The sequence below is a fragment of the Culex pipiens genome, chromosome 2 (genome assembly GCF_016801865.2).
Source record: "Culex pipiens pallens isolate TS chromosome 2, TS_CPP_V2, whole genome shotgun sequence".
Taxonomy (NCBI): Eukaryota; Metazoa; Arthropoda; class Insecta; order Diptera; family Culicidae; genus Culex; species Culex pipiens.
The window spans coordinates 31603520-31617743 of NC_068938.1; the positions used below are offsets into that span (position 1 = coordinate 31603520).

A 14224-nucleotide genomic window follows, 5' to 3' on the forward strand; every position below is an offset into this window, starting at 1 on the left:
GGAATAATTTTGACCAATTTCGTTGGGGTCATTATTTTGGCTATGAAATGGGGTCCTTAAGCTAAAATTATTCTAAAAAGTTGAAATTTTGAAAGTTGATTTTTTTAATTATTTGATATACCCCTTAAGGGACTTTGTATAAAATGGTTAGAACTATGGGATAATTTTGACCAATTTCGTCGGGGTCATTATTTTGGCCATGAAATGGGGTCCTTAAGCTTAAATTATTCTGAAAAGTTGAAATTTTGAAAGTTGATTTTTTTAATTATTTGATATACCCCTTAAGGGATTTTGTATAAAATGGTTAGAACTATGGAATAATTTTGACCAATTTCGTTGGGGTCATTATTTTGGCTATGAAATGGGGTCCTTAAGCTAAAATTATTCTAAAAAGTTGAAATTTTGAAAGTTGATTTTTTTAATTATTTGATATACCCCTTAAGGGACTTTGTATAAAATGGTTAGAACTATGGGATAATTTTGACCAATTTCGTCGGGGTCATTATTTTGGCCATGAAATGGGGTCCTTAAGCTTAAATTATTCTGAAAAGTTGAAATTTTGAAAGTTGATTTTTTTAATTATTTGATATACCCCTTAAGGGATTTTGTATAAAATGGTTAGAATTATGGAATAATTTTGACCAATTTCGTTGGGGTCATTATTTTGGCTATGAAATGGGGTCCTTAAGCTAAAATTATTCTAAAAAGTTGAAATTTTGAAAGTTGATTTTTTTAATTATTTGATATACCACTTAAGGGACTTTGTTTAAAATGGTTAGAACTATGGGATAATTTTGACCAATTTCCTCGTGGTTCCCGGGCAGACGGTAATAACAAAATTAATAATATTTCAATAACAAATCCTGTTAAAATAACAAAGAGTGTTATTATTTTTTCCTGAAGTTCAACTTCAAGAAGAAAAAATAATAACAGTTTCTGATAAAATAACAAAATTTGGTATTGAAGTGATATTATATTGAAAATGTTTAATAACACGCTAATAAGAGGAAATGTTATACATTTCAAAAACTCTCCTAATAACAAAATTTGTTATTCGTTCGGTATACTGACTTAGAAAAAAAATGCCATAAATCGCACAAATGGAAAAGTTTCTTAGTGTCCATAACACAATTTGTTATTATTTTTTCTTTTGTTAAATATGTTTAGATCTTTGGGATACTTTTGTCTAATTTCGTTTCGTTTTGGCCATGAAATGGGGTCCTTAAGCCAAAATTATTCTAAAAAGTTGAAATTTTGGAAGCTGATTTTTTAAATTATTTGATACACCCCTTAAGGGACTTTGTATAAAATGGTTAGAACTATGGGATAATTTTGACCAATTTCGTCGGGGTCATTATTTTGGCCATGAAATGGGGTCCTTAAGCTTAAATTATTCTGAAAAGTTGAAATTTTGAAAGTTGATTTTTTTAATTATTTGATATACCCCTTAAGGGATTTTGTATAAAATGGTTAGAACTATGGAATAATTTTGACCAATTTCGTTGGGGTCATTATTTTGGCTATGAAATGGGGTCCTTAAGCTAAAATTATTCTAAAAAGTTGAAATTTTGAAAGTTGATTTTTTTAATTATTTGATATACCCCTTAAGGGACTTTGTATAAAATGGTTAGAACTATGGGATAATTTTGACCAATTTCGTCGGGGTCATTATTTTGGCCATGAAATGGGGTCCTTAAGCTTAAATTATTCTGAAAAGTTGAAATTTTGAAAGTTGATTTTTTTAATTATTTGATATACCCCTTAAGGGATTTTGTATAAAATGGTTAGAACTATGGAATAATTTTGACCAATTTCGTTGGGGTCATTATTTTGGCTATGAAATGGGGTCCTTAAGCTAAAATTATTCTAAAAAGTTGAAATTTTGAAAGTTGATTTTTTTAATTATTTGATATACCCCTTAAGGGACTTTGTATAAAATGGTTAGAACTATGGGATAATTTTGACCAATTTCGTCGGGGTCATTATTTTGGCCATGAAATGGGGTCCTTAAGCTTAAATTATTCTGAAAAGTTGAAATTTTGAAAGTTGATTTTTTTAATTATTTGATATACCCCTTAAGGGATTTTGTATAAAATGGTTAGAATTATGGAATAATTTTGACCAATTTCGTTGGGGTCATTATTTTGGCTATGAAATGGGGTCCTTAAGCTAAAATTATTCTAAAAAGTTGAAATTTTGAAAGTTGATTTTTTTAATTATTTGATATACCACTTAAGGGACTTTGTTTAAAATGGTTAGAACTATGGGATAATTTTGACCAATTTCCTCGTGGTTATTATTTTGGCTATGAAATGGGGTTTTAAGCTAAAATTATTCTAAAAAGTTGAAATTTTGAAAGTTGATTTTTTTAATTATTTGATATACCCCTTAAGGGATTTTGTATAAAATGGTTAGAACTATGGAATAATTTTGACCAATTTCGTCGGGGTCATTATTTTGGCTATGAAATGGGGTCCTTAAGCTAAAATTATTCTAAAAAGTTGAAATTTTGAAAGTTGATTTTTTTAATTATTTGATATACCCCTTAAGGGATTTTGTATAAAATGGTTAGAACTATGGAATAATTTTGACCAATTTTGTCAGGGTCATTATTTTGGACATGAAATGGGGTCCTTAAGCTAAAATTATTCTGAAAAGTTGAAATTTTGAAAAATGATTTTTTTAATTATTTGATATACCCCCTAAAGGACTTTATTTAAAATGGTTAGAACTATGGGATAATTTTGACCAATTTCGTCGGGGTCATTATTTTGGCCATGAAATGGGGTCCTTAAGCTAAAATTATTCTAAAAAGTTGAAATTTTGAAAGTTGATTTTTTTAATTATTTGATATACCCCTTAAGGGATTTTGTATAAAATGGTTAGAACTATGGAATAATTTTGACCAATTTTGTCAGGGTCATTATTTTGGACATGAAATGGGGTCCTTAAGCTAAAATTATTCTGAAAAGTTGAAATTTTGAAAAATGATTTTTTTAATTATTTGATATACCCCCTAAAGGACTTTATTTAAAATGGTTAGAACTATGGGATAATTTTGACCAATTTCGTCGGGGTCATTATTTTGGCCATGAAATGGGGTCCTTAAGCTAAAATTATTCTAAAAAGTTGAAATTTTGAAAGTTGATTTTTTTAATTATTTGATATACCCCCTAAGGGACTTGGATAAAATTGGCAAGAACTATGGGATAATTTTGACCAATTTCGTCGGGGTCATTATTTTGGCCATGAAATGGGGTCCTTCAGCTAAAATTATTCTGAAAAGTTGAAATTTTGAAAGTTGATTTTTTTAATTATTTGATATACCCCCTAAAGGACTTTGTTTAAAATGGTTAGAACTATGGGATAATTTTGACCAATTTCGTCGGGGTCATTATTTTGGCTATGAAATGGGGTCCTTAAGCTAAAATTATTCTAAAAAGTTGAAATTTTGAAAGTTGATTTTTTTAATTATTTGATATACCCCCTAAGGGACTTGGATAAAATTGGCAAGAACTATGGGATTATTTTGACCAATTTCGTCGGGGTCATTATTTTGGCCATGAAATGGGGTCCTTCAGCTAAAATTATTCTGAAAAGTTGAAATTTTGAAAGTTGATTTTTTTAATTATTTGATATACCCCCTAAGGGATTTTACTAAAATTGGCTAGAACTATGAAATAATTGTGACCAATTTTATCGGGGTCATTTATTTCACCATGAAATGGGGTTTCATGCTAAAATTAATCCGATAAAATTAACTTTTGAGAGTTCATTTTTTTTTAAATTTTGTTATATTCCCTAATGGAATTGATTTATTTTTTGAGAATTTTTGAAGTGTGAATAACAAAAACTGTTATTATTTTCACAGAGCCAGGAAGTCGGAGCTGACGTTGAAGTTCGTGCTGGAGTGAGACCTCGGAGACTGCATCAGATTCAGAAAATTTTCAGCAACTTTTACTTGGAGTCGGAATCTGTGAAGTCGGATATTTTTAGAGAGCTGAAGTCGTCGTTGACGTCATATCCTGCATCCAGAGTCGGAGTTGTCTTCAAGTATGGATTCAAAGTTGCTTGGAGGTACCCGACTCTGCAGCCCTGACTAGTGCAGAGGAGTTATGGCAACTGCAAGTTTATTTGCAAATTACAAATAAACCAAAACAATAACTTTTTTGTTATGACATACCAGTTCAATAACATTATTTGTTATTATGCTGCTCTACCTCTCCGCACAAAATAACAAATCTTGTTATTCCTTTATGATTCCTTCTGTGTTATTGGTTTGTTATTGCAATAACAACATAATAACAGTTTAAGTTATTCTTCGAACAAATCTTTGTTATTGATTTTTGTTATTTTAACAACTAATCCGATCATCCCAATAACATATTTCGATCTTCTCACAATATCAAAAACTAACCTTCCCAAGTTATTTCCGTCTGCTCGGGTTATTATTTTGGCTATGAAATGGGGTTTTAAGCTAAAATTATTCTAAAAAGTTGAAATTTTGAAAGTTGATTTTTTTAATTATTTGATATACCCCTTAAGGGATTTTGTATAAAATGGTTAGAACTATGGAATAATTTTGACCAATTTCGTCGGGGTCATTATTTTGGCTATGAAATGGGGTCCTTAAGCTAAAATTATTCTAAAAAGTTGAAATTTTGAAAGTTGATTTTTTTAATTATTTGATATACCCCTTAAGGGATTTTGTATAAAATGGTTAGAACTATGGAATAATTTTGACCAATTTTGTCAGGGTCATTATTTTGGACATGAAATGGGGTCCTTAAGCTAAAATTATTCTGAAAAGTTGAAATTTTGAAAAATGATTTTTTTAATTATTTGATATACCCCCTAAAGGACTTTATTTAAAATGGTTAGAACTATGGGATAATTTTGACCAATTTCGTCGGGGTCATTATTTTGGCCATGAAATGGGGTCCTTAAGCTAAAATTATTCTAAAAAGTTGAAATTTTGAAAGTTGATTTTTTTAATTATTTGATATACCCCTTAAGGGATTTTGTATAAAATGGTTAGAACTATGGAATAATTTTGACCAATTTTGTCAGGGTCATTATTTTGGACATGAAATGGGGTCCTTAAGCTAAAATTATTCTGAAAAGTTGAAATTTTGAAAAATGATTTTTTTAATTATTTGATATACCCCCTAAAGGACTTTATTTAAAATGGTTAGAACTATGGGATAATTTTGACCAATTTCGTCGGGGTCATTATTTTGGCCATGAAATGGGGTCCTTAAGCTAAAATTATTCTAAAAAGTTGAAATTTTGAAAGTTGATTTTTTTAATTATTTGATATACCCCCTAAGGGACTTGGATAAAATTGGCAAGAACTATGGGATAATTTTGACCAATTTCGTCGGGGTCATTATTTTGGCCATGAAATGGGGTCCTTCAGCTAAAATTATTCTGAAAAGTTGAAATTTTGAAAGTTGATTTTTTTAATTATTTGATATACCCCCTAAAGGACTTTGTTTAAAATGGTTAGAACTATGGGATAATTTTGACCAATTTCGTCGGGGTCATTATTTTGGCTATGAAATGGGGTCCTTAAGCTAAAATTATTCTAAAAAGTTGAAATTTTGAAAGTTGATTTTTTTAATTATTTGATATACCCCCTAAGGGACTTGGATAAAATTGGCAAGAACTATGGGATTATTTTGACCAATTTCGTCGGGGTCATTATTTTGGCCATGAAATGGGGTCCTTCAGCTAAAATTATTCTGAAAAGTTGAAATTTTGAAAGTTGATTTTTTTAATTATTTGATATACCCCCTAAGGGATTTTACTAAAATTGGCTAGAACTATGAAATAATTGTGACCAATTTTATCGGGGTCATTTATTTCACCATGAAATGGGGTTTCATGCTAAAATTAATCCGATAAAATTAACTTTTGAGAGTTCATTTTTTTTTAAATTTTGTTATATTCCCTAATGGAATTGATTTATTTTTTGAGAATTTTTGAAGTGTGAATAACAAAAACTGTTATTATTTTCACAGAGCCAGGAAGTCGGAGCTGACGTTGAAGTTCGTGCTGGAGTGAGACCTCGGAGACTGCATCAGATTCAGAAAATTTTCAGCAACTTTTACTTGGAGTCGGAATCTGTGAAGTCGGATATTTTTAGAGAGCTGAAGTCGTCGTTGACGTCATATCCTGCATCCAGAGTCGGAGTTGTCTTCAAGTATGGATTCAAAGTTGCTTGGAGGTACCCGACTCTGCAGCCCTGACTAGTGCAGAGGAGTTATGGCAACTGCAAGTTTATTTGCAAATTACAAATAAACCAAAACAATAACTTTTTTGTTATGACATACCAGTTCAATAACATTATTTGTTATTATGCTGCTCTACCTCTCCGCACAAAATAACAAATCTTGTTATTCCTTTATGATTCCTTCTGTGTTATTGGTTTGTTATTGCAATAACAACATAATAACAGTTTAAGTTATTCTTCGAACAAATCTTTGTTATTGATTTTTGTTATTTTAACAACTAATCCGATCATCCCAATAACATATTTCGATCTTCTCACAATATCAAAAACTAACCTTCCCAAGTTATTTCCGTCTGCTCGGGAAAACATAAAAAAAAAATTAAGCTATGAGCTCTTTGCAATCACAAAATGGGCACGTTAACACAAACATAATCTGATTTTGAGAAAGTTTTTTTTCTGATCAATTTGAAGTCTTTAGCATCGTTTTAGATTATGGACAGGATTGAACATCTATTTTTTTAAATTAATTTCGTTTCTTATTAATTGAAAGTTGTTTGCTATTTGAGGCCAATGTAATTTTTTTACATTTTGCCCTTCTCTATCAAAATAATTCTGGCTTTATTTCTATGTCATAGCAATAACTTTTAAAATCATTTTAAAACTATTTTAGAGAATAAAGTTTGATATTTATTTATTACTTTTGATCAAATAAGGCTTTTTAAATGATTTTTTACCGATCCTTAATTTTAGACCACAAATCGATGTTTTGCAATCTTTAGTTTTATAAATATCAAAGTATTGGCGAATTTTTTTAATCGAAAAAAACTTTTTGCTATACTGTACAGCAGAATTTCACAAAAAAAATATTGTTGGTCGATCTCAAGTATGCTGTATATGATTTTAAACGCAGGAAAATGCATTTGAAATTATTTCCCGTTCATCAAACTTCTTTTTCCATCAACATTTTGAAGTTTTTTTTTAATTGCATCCTGATTTTTCGGAACGATTTTAAGGGGGGGGGGGGGGGTGACATAAACTTCACAAAATATTTGCAACGGCCTTAGTTGATATTTGAAAATTTGTGGCATTGGCTTAACTGTAAGAATGTATAAAGCATATGATATTTTTTCTTAAATATCCTTTGAAATATCCTGTTGCCAAGTATAAGACTTGCCGCTGGTTTATCAAAATTTCTAAATTTATTATTAGGTTTAAAATTTAATTTGCAATCGAAAATTACTCAATTTTTTGAAGTGTGCCGTTTTGAAGTTATTGGCTTTTTAAGGTGAAAGTTTTCGAAGCAAATTCCAAAAATCGGGTCAAATCACCTTGTTCATTGTTTCTACTAAATCGAAATAATTATTTCTGGAGTTTTTTTTAAAAAAAAGGTCCAATAAACCAAATTTTCAATTTTTGCTTTTTGGGTGATTTTGAAATCGCCTTGAGTCAGGAGTATTAAAAAACATCCAAAAAGTAAAAACTGAAAATTTGGTTTATGGGACCTTTTCAAAAAAAAATCCGGATTTGCAGTAAAATTAGAATTGAGAAATAATCATTGACAGAACAGTTTAGCTTTTTTCGCAGTAGATATTGAAAATATCTCGAGGATCATATTATATTCAAACTTATTTCAACTTGAATAAACTTGATGAAATGCTTCACCAACCTCAAATTCCTCATTATTTATTTTACAGCAGTGCAAAACATGATTGCCTAATCACTCCCTCACCACAAAGCACCCTGCCATAAAGTTTTAACTCCCATCAACCTCCTTCCGCGCAGGATAAGAGATTTTCTTTTCTCCTCGCGGAAATCATAATCAAATTTTGCCTCGTTAAACTTCACTTCCTTCGCGTCATTCCAGCCAGCATGAGTTTGTTCAATCTCACTTCCTGATTTCCTTTTTTTTTGTTGCAAGAGTTAAGTTTACGATCCTTCTTCTGAAAGCATTCCTCTTCTCGTCATGCTTTATTTTTCGGTGCCGTGGTGAGATGATGGTATCAGAAGGAAAAACCATGTGTGAGCCCTGACTGACTGACTGACTGACTGCCATGCCGTACCCAGTGTGTTCGTTCTGCAATGACTTTGCAGTCGCCATCTAGCAGCTGAAAGAAGAGCATTTCCACTTTGGAGAATGCACAGCAATTTCGCTTTTATGTTGACGGAATGCTGAATTATGAATATGTGGCATATTAGGGTGACGCTTATGGATGAATTTATTTAAAAATGTAATGATTATGTGCTACTAATTCAAAAATTTTACTTACCAGATAAAAAATAACCTAAGAAATTAAAACAGTAAACAAAAATTTCCCTCAATTGATATCACTCTAATGCAACATACTCTCATTTTTCTGCTTGATAACATCAAGACAAGTGAAGAAATACCATCACCAAACGAAAGTGCTCTGCCTGTGTCGTCCCAGATAGCTTGAAACTAAAGGCAACAAGTTCACTTCCATTTTGGCTTTTTCCTAAGAATCCATTTCCTCGTTTTAGGAAAATTCAGTTTTCCACTTTTCCTTGATCCATCTTTCCTGCTCTGCTGCAACAACAAACCAATGTGATGGATCGGTGCACTTTCACCAATGGAAAACGGGACCCATCTCTGCCAGCAGTGAGTGTCCTGGTCTTATCAGAGCTTTTCTTCCTGCTCAACCCCTTTCTTCCTGTCATCATCCTAGCGATAAACCGTTTTTTGCATGTGGAATGAACCTCAAAATAGAAAAATAGAAAAAGTTCCACATGGATCTGCCGTAATGACTTCAGGAGCTGATAGGAAAACCACTTACAGAGTAGCATTCTAGCACGATTATTATTGGAAAGGATGGTGAAAGTGTGCTTGCCAGCATAGAAATGCCGTTAAAGGAAGCATAAATCAAAGCTCACGACGTGGATGCCGCCCTTAGCTAGTGCAGCTTGCTGAAAACGGTTATAAGTGTAGCCTTCTAGCCGAGTGAAACGCTTTCGAGACAAGATTCAACGATGTGTCATGACTGAAATTCGAAGAGAGAGTATTTAATTGAAGATTTATCTTTTTCGTTTTGTGAATATTATGAGAGCTTTACTGCACAGCGTAAGTTGCAGTATTTTTTATATATTTTTTTTTATATTTGCTAAAATTAATAGAAAAATAGTCAACTTTCGGTTCAAGACCACAGATATAGCAAAACAGTGTATTTGGGTCAAATTTAAAATAGTTTTTTTCTGAGAGCTTTGCAAGTGATCCGAATAGTCCAATTCAACGGGGTTTCAAATTTCCCGGAAAGCGAGAATTTCTCAAACAAATATCCCGTGAATTTCTAGGAAATTTAAATTTTATTGGAAATTGTTTGGATCCTGATTCTGATCAATAATTTGCTACTACATTTTATGAAACAGCAACTTTAGAGATCAAAATAAAACGGTGGGTTATTTACTGAGTTAACTGCTTGTAAAAAAACATACATGAGCGGAATCTACGGAATCGGTCTTTTTTCTTTAATTTTAATTTTTGTATTTTTTAATCCGGCTGAAACTTTTTTGGTGCCTTCGGTATGCCCAAAGAAGCCATTTTGCATCATTAGTTTGTCCACATAATTTTCCATACAAATTTGACAGCTGTCCATACAAAAATGATACGTGAAAACTCAAAAATCTGTATCTTTTGAAGAAATTTTTTGATCGATTTGGTGTCTTCGGCAAAGTTGTAGGTATGGGTATGGACTACACTGAAAAAAATGAAACACGGTAAAAAAATTTTTGGTGATATTTTATTTAACTTTTTGTCACTAAAACTTGATTTGCAAAAAAACACTTTTTTTATTTTTTTTTTATTTTTTGATATCTTTTAGAAGACATCAAATGCCAACTTTTCAGAAATTTCCAGAATGGGCAAAAAATCTTTGACCGAGTAATGATTTTTTTTGAATCAATACAGATTTTTTCAAAAATTCGAAATAATGGTCGCAAAAATTTTGCAACTTAATTTTTCGATGTAAAATCGAATTTGAAATCAAAAAGTGTTTTAGTAAATTTTTGATAAAGTGCACCGTTTTCAAGTTATAACCATTTTTAGGTAACTTTTTTGAAAATAGTCGCAACCGGCTCCGTGGCTTAATGGTTACGGCTTCTGCCTCTTAAGCAGAAGGTTCAGGGAACAAATCCCGGCCGGTACCTTTGAAATTTGGAATCAGGAATTTGAATTTTGAATATGAACAAAAACGAAAATGAATCAGGTGAGATTCGAACTCACACCTCTGGATTGGTGGTCTGAGACGCTAAGCAGTCGGCCATCAGAAGGTTTACACTCTAGCAGTGAATTGATCCGTAGTGTTGAAACATGTTATCTCCTCATATTAAATACGCGCTGATTCCTGATTTGCCTGACGGGATTGGAAGTCTAAATATAGATCGAGTTTCCTTCAGATGCTTGCTTCTATGTTTAGGCGGGGCCGAACAATGCCCAGCGACCTCGGAATTGGACCGCAAGGAGCTCTGTCATTCTGAAACGGGTCGTTGGAAGCAGCGCGAGGGCTATCACCACCTAATACCCGGGACTGAGATAAGTTGTATCAGCATTCGGCATATACAAAGTCTGATACAAACTATACTTTCCCATAATTTCGCTACCGGTTAGCGGGTATTGGATTGGACCACACACACACACACACACTTTTTTGAAAATAGTCGCAGTTTTTCATTTTTTAAAATTAGTGCCGATGTTTGCCCACCTTTGAAAAAAATAATTTTGAAAAGCTGAGAATTCTCTATATTTTGCTTTTTCGGACTTTTTTGATACGACCCTTAGTTGCTGAGATAATGCCATGCAAAGGTTTAAAAACAAGAAAATTGATGTTTTCTAAGTCTCACCCAAACAACCCACCAGTTTCTAATGTCGATATCCCAGCAACTAATGGTCCGATTTACAATGTTAAAATATGAAACATTCGTGAAATTTTCCGATCTTTTCGAAAAAATATTTACAAAACTTTTAAATCAAGGCTAACATTTAAAAGAGACCAAAAATTCAACATTACGCCCTTTTAATATGTTAGTCTTGATTTAAAATTTTTGAAAATATTTTTTTCGAAAAACTACAGCTTAATAAATGGGTTATGTGAAAAGTTTTTTCAAAACATACAAGTTGTTTTAAATTAAACGAAAAATTTAAATCGTTCAGCCTTACATTATTTGTTGATCCGTTTAACTCCAATAGAAGCATCAAAAAAATTATATCAAGCAGAAATGTGTTGATAACTATTGAATCTTCTTGCAAAAAGTTATGAAAAAGTATGCTTTCACTTGAATTGTAGGATTTCCCGGGAAACTTGCAAATTTCCCTGGAAACGATTTTTTTAAACTCTGTCAGTTTCCAAGAAAACTGCAAGAATCGAAAAAAATGTTGTCCGATCAAGCCCAAAATTAGAGTGGGGCCTTCTTGATCAAATAAATAAGACCCATATTTTTTTTTTTTGCTTGGTCATTAGGGTGACCTACGCCGAGGTCAAAAACTGCAATTTTCGTCGATTTTCGCAAAACTATTTTTTTCTAAAAATCATAACTCCGCGCCAATGTTTTTTAGTCTAAAATAGTGTAAATGCAAACAAAATGTCAAATCGTTTGATACTTATATTACATTTTATGGAAATATGAGTATTTGAAAAAACGGTATTTTGTGGAAATTTTAGAATAATATTCCAAAAAGTTCAAAACAGTGAAAATGCATGCAAAATTTTTGTATTAAAAAAAAACGGTCATGAATATTAAGTATTTAATTCCAAATTGTTTAAAACAAGTGAAAATATATTTAATTTTCGAACTGGTTGTATATTGCGCCCATATATCAAATAATGAAAATTTGAGATTTTTTGAAATGCGATATTTGTGAAAATTTGACTATTTTACACGAAATAGAGATAAAATACATACAACAAATTGAATCTTTCGATACACGTGTTGCAAATTATGAAAAATTTTAGTATTTAAAATAACATTTTTTGTGATTTTCGTTTTAGTTTTTATACTTTGAAACACTTTTAAAAAATATCATCTAAGAAACAGCTTTAAAAGTTTAACTGGATTTACCTTCAATATGTTAATTCTAGTAAAAATTTCTGAACTTTAAAAAAATGAAATCAAAAGATTTTATCACTCGACAAAATACTCATAATGACAACATTAGGTGCACGATGGAATTGCATGCCGTTTCCCTAATAAAAAAAAACAAATTATTTGCTCTACAGCATTGCCTCGGCGTTCTCAATTGCGAGATTCCTACTCGAAACTAGGTGTCCGAAGGCTTGATTGTTGAGGCAATTGCAAACCTCTTTCTACACCTTAGCTTCCATCCACCCCGGGATTCGAACTGATGACCTTTGGATTGTGAGTCCAACTGCCTACCAGAACCTCCACCGAGGCATGACCAAGGGAGACGACTCCTACACCTAGACTGAGCTATCGACCTAACCCTTTAGGTTAGGCCGGGGCCAACATTTACTTCCCCATCCGACGGAAGGCGTGGTCAGACAAATCTCGTCCCTACTATGTACCTATTTTTAACAGTCCTCATCAATACTTCCAACTTTGATATAGATTTCCAAATAGGTACGTACCATTTTTACATGGTTAGCTGCCAATTTTGTATGGAGACTTGTATGGGTGAACGAATGACACAAAATGGCTAATTTGGTCGTTGAGAATGCGTCCAAAAAGGATGAGGCAAAAAAAATCCATTTCCGTAACTTGTGGAGATTTGCTCTGATGTGTTGTTTAAGCATCATACATTTATTTTTAATTATTTATAAATTCGGATTTTATTAACCTACCGAATATTCGTGCCAAGTTAGCATATCTCACGTAATGTTTTATGGTGATTTTTTTTCTGCACAACTCCATCTCTGACCCAGTAATACCCCATCCACCAGTCTGGATTTTATTACCCAGTTCCGTTTTAATTACCCTGTATATTTTTCACGCGGTCGCGTACCTAGCATTCTAACATTCATTCCAAACGAACGGGATCACGCAACAGCCGGTCCTGACTGTATAAATATTAAAGGTTGTGACGCGGCGTGAAGTTACACAGTCACGCGTACCAACCACGAAGGCACTTAATACACCCCCTCGAGCTTTTTTTCTTCTCTCTGCCGTGGAAAATGCTTGCTCCATTTTTCACATTTTTCCTTTCATTCCACAAGTGTGTGAGTGTGAGTGAAGAGACCAAGAGAGAATAGTAAAGAAAAATTGTTCACTTTTTGCTTCACACACTAGACTGTGTGATAAAGCGACTAAGTCTAAGTGTTGCTTTCAGCAGTCACAATAGAATAAAAGATAAAGACAACTTTCGGGCAAGACACGGCTTGAAGGAAGAAGGTAAGCCAGCGGAAACAGGAAGGAAAACTATCACTTCAAGTAGAAATGCTCTTTTGTCTACTTTGAAGGACGCGATTTTTTTTCTTTGCTTCTGATATTTCACAGGGAAAAAAAAAGTGAGCAGTTATAATTTTCAAAGCATAACTTTTTCAAATGTCAGCCATAAAAATTTTTCGCCCAACGTGGGGCTCGAACCCACGACCCTGAGATTAAGAGTCTCATGCTCTACTGACTGAGCTAGCCGGGCGGCTGATGTTGAAAGGTTCATTTCTACGATTGCGTTCGTAGCCACTCGATTTAGTTCGATTTTCATGCACTAAAGGCAGCTGTGTGGCAAAAGTTGTGAAAGTTGTGCATTGCTAAAATTAAGTTTAACATAGTTATTCAAATGTTGATAGTCTTAGAATGAAATGAATGAATTTTGGGAAAAAATATCACAATCCTATCAAACCTCCTAAATTTGGTTCCAAGATAATTTATTCCGGTAACACCTGCCAGAGTGGTCCTCTCGGATAAAACCGGAAACTCTCAGAATCGTCAACAACAATGTGTGTCCCTCCAATCTTCGTGATGAAGTTGTTGAAACCCCACCAGTGTGGTGTAGATCTCGGTCCCCAAAACCGGACACTGCCACAA

The 14224-nt window shown here is 32.7% G+C and overlaps 1 non-coding gene across 1 annotated transcript; it reads right to left on the reverse strand.

Moving 5' to 3' along the window:
* Positions 1-13762: 13762 nt before the first annotated feature.
* On the reverse strand, positions 13763-13835 carry Trnak-cuu (transfer RNA lysine (anticodon CUU)). Its single transcript has one exon. It is a non-coding gene; the product is annotated as a tRNA-Lys (tRNA).
* Positions 13836-14224: the final 389 nt, after the last annotated feature.